This window comes from Coptis chinensis, chromosome 2, assembly GCF_015680905.1.
Source record: "Coptis chinensis isolate HL-2020 chromosome 2, ASM1568090v1, whole genome shotgun sequence".
NCBI classification, from domain to species: domain Eukaryota; kingdom Viridiplantae; phylum Streptophyta; class Magnoliopsida; order Ranunculales; family Ranunculaceae; genus Coptis; species Coptis chinensis.
In genome coordinates this window covers 33206667-33214883 of record NC_141457.1, presented here as the reverse complement: position 1 = coordinate 33214883, position 8217 = coordinate 33206667, and the positions used below count along the sequence as shown (strand labels likewise).

Below are 8217 nucleotides of genomic sequence, written 5' to 3'. Positions count from 1 at the left end.
TGCTATGTTTAATTGGCAACAATGGTGATACTTATTTATCTCTTGATGCAGATTTTGAAGAATGAATTCAAATTATCATACATGACCGATTATCCTATGGATTTGAAACGGTGAATTGAGGCTCTAAAATCTACTTTATAAAGATACTTAGGAGATTCAAAGAATATGTTGGTGGTAAATTTATTTAGGAAACAACATAGTGATGGTAATCTTTTAGCTGCCAATCAATGACTACTTGAATTTGAATGAACAACTATCGAAGCTGGTGTTTGGTCATCCAATAACTATTGGAAGAAGTCTATTCAGCATGTATTGCACTAGTGGGAAAGTCCAAAGTCCATTTAAGTCGTCAGTACTTTCGCACAAATTCCATTTAGCTTCACTCCAAGTGTTTTTCAACTTCTAACAAATCAATTTTCTCATTTGCATTGTATAGGTGACCTTTATAATATCAAGTTGTAAACTTGTGTTGCTTTTTTACTGGTAATTATAACATGGCTTATATGGCAGTGAAGTTCAGAGAGGCTTTTGGATTACATGTAATAGTTCTTAGCACAAGTACATCTAAGAAAGATGAAACCCTTAATCTCCTTAAAGCTTAAAACTAGTGACGTTCACAATTTCGACCTACGGATACATTGTGGATTTTCTTTCAAGTACTTGTTGTAGTTCATAAATTTCCTCATCATCTTGTTGGTTTTGGAGTGGCCAGTTATTTGTTTTATAGCTCATTATGGCTCTAGGTTGAGGTAGGTGCTCTATTCCTCCTTTATTTCCACCATATTAGGAGCATGCTAAGTATTTAACATAAGACTTGATTCATGTGTTTCCTGTGTTAGACTTCACCTCATTTTATTGAGTTCTAGTTCATGTATAGTGTTGAATTTGAGAACCATGTTTAATACCCATGTTATAACTAGTATGATTTTATGATGCATATTGAGGTATGGCTCACAAAGCTTGTTTAGATTGATGTAGATCCATTTTCATTTCTATGGGAGTTTAGTTATGATTTGTAAACATGCATTCAACCATTAAACTTGGACTGTAACAAGTCTTGAGATCTGAAAATTGCAGTAAGAGGTTCGGATTTGGTGATATTTAAGATTAAAAGGGTTATGTACCGTTTTTGTCATAACTTTCTCGTTATAACTCTGTTTGTTTAACCGTTTTCACCGGTATTTCTCAAATCACATGGAGAATTATCTGAATAGGGGAAATTTTTTAAATGCACAGGTTCCCTATTTTAGTTTTTTATTTTATTTTTTACTGTAGTTGTCTAATTGATTGTGTGTCGGGACAAAGGGTCTCGACTTGTGTGGGCACACTAGGGTGTAGTCCCCATGGTTTTGTGACCTGGCTAGTTGGAACTAAAAATTTGGTGTTGAATGTGGCTTTAATGTTCAGGTGCTAGGTCGACCGTTACTTGACAGCACGCTATTCTTAGTTGTTTGGTACCGGTGTGTTTCTCGAAATTGTCTGTCAGTTATTTCCACCATATTACACTCAATAATCTTTGAAGTTCTTTTAATGACTTGGATTTTCTAGAGCATGAAGCTTTTCTACATCTTTCACTGCACTAATTTCTCTTTATTAATCTGTGAATTACAGGAGTACCTTGAGTAAGATGATGCAGAAACGCTGAAGTCGCTTAATTCATATCTTTTACCTTCACATTTTAATTAGTTAAATGGGTGAGGGAATGCGTTTGTATATTATTTGAATGAAGAAGAAATAAGATGTATCTATTTGAATCATGTTTTATGAATGGATTTTGGTATGTGAGATAACATACCATGGTCTTTGTATTGTGTACATTAAGATTAGAACATATTTCACCCTACCTGTAGTCTTTCGTGTAGTTTCTATATGTAATAACGTTTTCTAGGTGAACACTGTTATCTTATTTTACGTAATGTCTGGTAAACTCTTATGGTTTCTTTGCTTTTGTTGGATTGATTGGGAAATTACTATATTTGGATGAAATTGCATTACGACAGGTTTCTCAATCTAAAAAATGTTAAAAATACAAAGGAGGTTATGTCAAAATTTGGAAATGAATGATTTGTGTTAAGACATTTGTTCATTGTTCATTGTTGCTGAGACATTTAGAAATGAATGATTAAGAAGTTTAATTTCTGCATTAGTTGTTGAGATATTTGTTCATTGTCGCTATCTTCATGAGTTTCAAATTGAGAAGTACATGTTTCGTTCACCACAGGTTGAATGTCAAGTCTGTGATCAACTTGGACACTCAGCTATTGAGTGCCAATTTATGTACTTTCACTATAAATAAGCTACATGTGATGGGATCTGATAGTTGGGCATATCGCAAACAACAAGCAATCTAGGAAGGAAGTACTTGAAGTGCCAGCATGATTCATGTCAAAGTTATTTGCAGTGGTTGGATGAAGTTGTTTCTGATAAACTTTATGGATCAAGCTCATCAACAAACGAATGCTTTAAGCGTAGTCAGTCAGGCTATTGGATGAACGAATGCCCTTGGGTAGACTGTGAATGCAATACAAAAGATTGTAAGGCCGGGGGAGGAGGAATGTTAAGACTACCAAGTGTGGATTAAATGTTGGAGAAAAGTATTTGAAATGCACGAGCTGCGAGGGATTTCAATAGCTTCGTGATGTAGTAAAGATGGCATTAAGAAAGAAAACAACTATTTTGACTGCGGAACCCATTGTTACACTAAAAATTACTATGTTTGAATTCTCAAACCTAAAAATAAATTTAAAAATGTAATGTGTAATGCAAAGTTCAACTTTGAACTTATGCACAGTTATAGTTTTGTAAAATGGCTCCTTGTAAGATGTATTCTAATATTTTTCTCTCTTTTTTCTGATTGCAAATTTTAGCTTGGTAAGATGTAATCTGACATTTTTATGATTGCAAGTCTATAATGCTCACGATGTATATATCTGAAGCACTTGGCAAGAGCTTGACCACTTTTTAAAATTGAAGAATTTATCTATGTATTTTTGCTATAACTTTTTTGGTAATAGCCCATTTTGTTATGTCTGTTCAGCCATGTTAGCAATTAAGATACAATCTGATATAACACATTTGCACTATGAACACATGACAAGTATGAAAGTAACCTGTCAAAACTCCATAACTCTCTTTTTAACATAAATCTTTTTTACTATATGGAATCCATAATGTAGGGACACACAAAACAAAGTTGCACTAACTAGACGTAATCTCAGATAGTATGTCGACTTTTTTGGAAAAATAGTTTGAGATACAATAGTTTAATCATATGATTAAACACAGACTTTTATCATATTATTGAATATATGACATAGAGTATCATATTATTGAAGTATTATGCGATTTAAAGTATCATATTCTTGAAATATATTAAACTCAAAGTCTCATATTATTGAATATGTGATTTATAGTATCATACTATTGAAGTATATATAACTGCTTAGAGTATCATATTATTGAATATGTTACTAAGAGTATCATATTATTGAAGTATTATGTGATTTATAGTATTATATTCCTGAAATATATGAAACTAAGATTATCATATTATTAAATATGTGATTTATAGTATCATACTATTAAAGTTTATGTAACTTAGAATATCATATTATTGAATATGTGACGAAGAGTATCATATTACTGAAGTACGTAATCCTGGGTTGTATTGGACATGGTTTGAGTGCGACAAGAAAGTAACGGGATTTCCTTATACTTTGCACGAAAGTTTTGCTTCTATAGAGGAAGGACAACAAGCATGGACTCTCTACAAAGTTTAACACAGTGCTTCATCGCACCCTAATTTTCAAAATGGCACATGCAACTATGTCTCAAGCTACTAGGTCACAGGTGTTTCGTGATGTTGCTTAATATATTGTAAATGTAAATACTTTGATTCCCCTCCACTACCATGACATTACTTTCTTATGTTTTTTAGAGGGTAGTGCACATGCTTCATTAATATGATGCTCTAAGTCACATATGCAATGATATGATACTCTAAATCATATATTCAATAATATGATACTCTAAGTTATATATACTTTAGTAATATGATACTCTAAGTCACATATTCAATAATATGATACTATGAGTTATATATAATTTAGTAATATGATACTCTGTATCACATATTCAATAAGATGATACTTTGAGTTACATACTAATCTTTTTTAACCTAGGAATATGAATGAATTTCTTATACTACTTAAAGTAACATACTATAACAAATGGCATCACATTGCATGTGATATAAATACAATATATAATGTTTCTATTTAGTAGAAACTTCTCTTTTATGATGTTTCCATCAAATCTTAATTACCACTAAGAAAACATTACAAGTTTACAATTTGATATAATCAAGCTCACCTATACAAATTAAAGATAGGAAAGATGATTTGTGAGAAGTTGAAAAACACTTGGAGAGAAACTAAATGGAACTTGTGCGAAAGTATTGGCTACTTAAATGGAAGATGGGCTTTTGCACTAATGCAGTGCATGCTCAATAAACTTCTTCCAATAGTTACTTGCTGAAAGAAACACCAACTTTGATAGTCATTCATTCAAATTCAAATAGTCATTGATTGGCATCCAAAAGATTACCATCAGTGTATTGTTTCCTAGAAAACTTAGCCACCAACATGTTCTTTGAGTCTCCGAAATCTCTTTATAAAGTAGTGTTTAGAGCCCCAATTCCCGTTTCAAATCCATAGGATAACCAGGTATGAACATTTGAATCCGCTTTTCAAAATCTACAATAGAAAAATTAAGCCGAACAATTATTTACTCAAAGAAAATTTTAGCCTGTTAAAGTTGAGCAAGGATATGAAACGGCTCTTTCAGTAAGTAAATAAGCTTACCAGAAGTGACCCATGGTTACACAAAAAAATCACCATTGCTTAAAAAAAAAAAAAAAAAAAAAAATCATCTGGATCAATAACAAAACATTGAAGTAATAACTTGAGTTCAAGAAGGTCAAAGCACAAATGTAATAGAATGCAACTATACAAGTCAATAAAACAATTAAGAAAGTGAAGGAGGGGAAAATTGGGGTAAAAAAAATACCTCATTGGTCGATACATGCATTCGTACCTGATGCATGATAGATTGAGGAGTGATAACTTGCTGCTGCTCCTTGGTCGAGCTCGCTTGCTCCTCTTCCTTCTAGAAAACCATAGAGCAAAGACATATACATAAAAAAAAAAGTTAGAATTATACCATAGTCTGGCATGCACATTTCAAAATGTCAACAAAATCACGAAACTAAAAACAACTTGGGTTTTCAACAACAACAAGGACGCACTTAATGTGTGATTGATTAAGTAAAGAAGCGCATAGTAGCTAGCTACTAAAACTCTATAGCGTGCTTTAAAGAAAATTATTGCAGAAAGGGATCATGTTTCCTTAGTAGGTTCATATAAACTAAGATTAAGTTATTGTTTATAAGAGATTGGACAAAATTCATGTAACGCCCCAAATTTCATAAGGACTCCTCAATACCAAAGGCACGTGGCATCTACAGTCATTACGAAACTCGGGACATGATATGGGCCAACCAAGCAGAACCTAAATTATACAAAGACAGAAAAATCCTACAAAATTTTTGGTAGAATCTCCTCTGTATTTTCAACAATTCATAAACTTAAATCCTATCATAATGATAAGTGCTCAAAAAGAGCTATTTAACCCTCGATTATGCCTCTTGTTTAGCCATCTTAGTGGACTAATAGTGTTTATAAGTTGTGTTTTAAGGTTCTACAGGTGAAAAAGAGAGTCTTGTAGAATATTAGAGAAAAAGGGGTAAAACAGAGCAATTCGGATCATTAAAGATCACATGGGAAGCCCGTGAACAATCATGGAGAAGGCCAAGGAATTGGAGCTATTAAAGATGCGACTTGGACCTATTTTAAAGCCTATTTGGAAGCCTAAGGCTAAAGGATTCGTTGCTTGGACCAAAGCCCGCAAAAGAGGATAGAAGGATAAAGCAGAAGAAACAAAATAGGCTAATGCATCTGGGATGCATGGATCGGCGCCCCAGACGCAGCGATGATCGCGTCCCGAGACGATGAATAGTCGTCGCACGCATGGATCGATTAATTGTAGCCAATTTCTTCTTAGTTTTGGAGACGGAGTTGGACTCTGAAAGAAGTCTATTTGTATTAGGAAACAAATGACGGTTTGGAATGCTTCTAGAGCTCATTGTAACCTCTATAAATAGAGGACCTAAGTGCCTCATGTAATTTGCCAATTCACTTATACTCTTGTCTCCAGAACTTGAGGCAGAGAGAGATTAATAATAAAAGATCGGTTTTAACTAGCTAAGTCTTAATAAATTAGTCTTTCTAGTCTTATGTTCTTCGACTCTTCTTCTTCGCGTTCTTCGTGTTCTTCCTTCTTTATGGAAGGCTAATCTTCTCCTTCAAGGGAGAAGATGAAGCCGGTGGTTAAGGTTTAATGATTCTTCTAGTTCATGGTGTTCTTCAATCAGGTTAGTTTTTTATGTTTTTAGTTATTAGTTACATTGCCCAGACCAGGGGATGGAAGTATAGATTAAGGTTTTTATTTATTGCAATCGAATATCATGCTAGTTTAGGGTTGTATTTATTGCAATTGAATATTTGTTAGTAACATGATTTTATTTCTTGCAATTGAATACAATGCTAGAATAGGGTTTTATTTATTGTAATTGAAAATTATACTATTATTTTCTACTTTTCTTCTAGTTGTGTAGTGTTTTAGAGTAAGGGAAGTATTAATTGTGTTTGTCTTAGATGGTGATTCATTGAATAGCTGCCCAAGCTCACATAAAAGGAAAGAAGATAATAGTAACATGAACATAGGAACAACCTTAAGTAGAGTTATTCGTTAACGATGTTTCGTCCAAGAGGGCATCGCCACTCTCTCGATTGCCTAATTGTAGTTTACTTGTGAGAATAACCATGAAGCAAAAGGTCATTGAATCAAAAGTATTGGTTGATTCTAATCTCTTGAATTCTCTTTCTTATAAATTTTGAATAGTTTAGTTTAGTTTAGTTTAGCATTAGAATCTAAAATATATAATAATAGTTTTTAATCCCTCAAACCCCCTTTCTAGTCCTGTCCTTCATATAAACATACACTTAAAAGTGGAACGATACCCTACTCATCCTTTACTTATTAAGGGATAATTAGGTTTTGATATGCTTCTATTTTGTTCAACGACCATCATCTATCCATATCCCACATCTCATCTACACACAAAAAGAGGCAAGGTCACATAACCTAGAAATCATAACAATATATATATCTCATTGTTTAACCCAGCTACTTAACCATCTCGACGAATGCCAGAACACTTAAGTAACCCTTATGCCTCGAGACAATTTAGTTCCATCCCTCAGAAGGCATTAGTTTCTCTAGTGCGTCTAAAATCTACTAAAAACATTATATAATTTACATCAGGACTGCTAGTTCCTCTATACAGTATGAGGCGTCCTTTTATCAAAGTTAACTAACAAATGAAAATAGAGTTTCATATTCAATTGTATGATACTATAAATGACATATTCAATAATATGATACTTAGAGTTTCATATATTTCAAGAATATGATACTATAAATTGCATAATACATCAATAATATGATAAAAGTCTGTGTTTAATCATATAATAAAACCATTGTATCTCAAACTATTTTTCCTAAAAAGTCGGCACACTACCTGAGATTGCGTCTAGTTAGTGCAACTTTGTTTTGTATGTCACTACATTATAGTAAATAAGATTTATGTTAAAAAGAGAGTTATGGAGTTCTGACAGGCTACTTTCATACTTGTCATGTGTTCATAGTGCAAACGTGTTACATCAGATTGTATCTTAACTGCTAGCATGGCTGAACATACATAACAAAAATGGGATATTATCGAAAAAGTTATAGCAAATTAAGCAAAAAGACACAGATAAGTGCTTCAGTTTAAAAAAGTGGTCAAGCGCTTGTCAACTGCTTCAGATACATACATCATGAGCATTATAGACTTGCAATCATAAAAATGTCAGATTACATCTTACCAAGCTAAAACTTGCAATCAGAAAAATAGAGAAAAATGTTAGAATACATCTTATAAGGAGCCATTTTACAAAGCTATAATTGTGTAGAAGTTCAAAGTCAAACTTTGCATTACACATTACATTTTTCAATTTATTTTTAGGTTTGAGAATTAAGACACAGTAATTTTCAGTG

At 32.8% G+C, this 8217-nt stretch overlaps 1 long non-coding RNA gene across 1 annotated transcript; it reads left to right on the top strand.

The window, feature by feature from the left end:
- The first annotated feature begins 884 nt into the window (after positions 1–884).
- On the top strand, positions 885–1768 carry LOC147515845 (uncharacterized). The gene is made up of 2 exons (XR_015213528.1): positions 885–1460; positions 1612–1768. It is a non-coding gene; the product is annotated as an uncharacterized LOC147515845 (long non-coding RNA).
- Positions 1769–8217: the final 6449 nt, after the last annotated feature.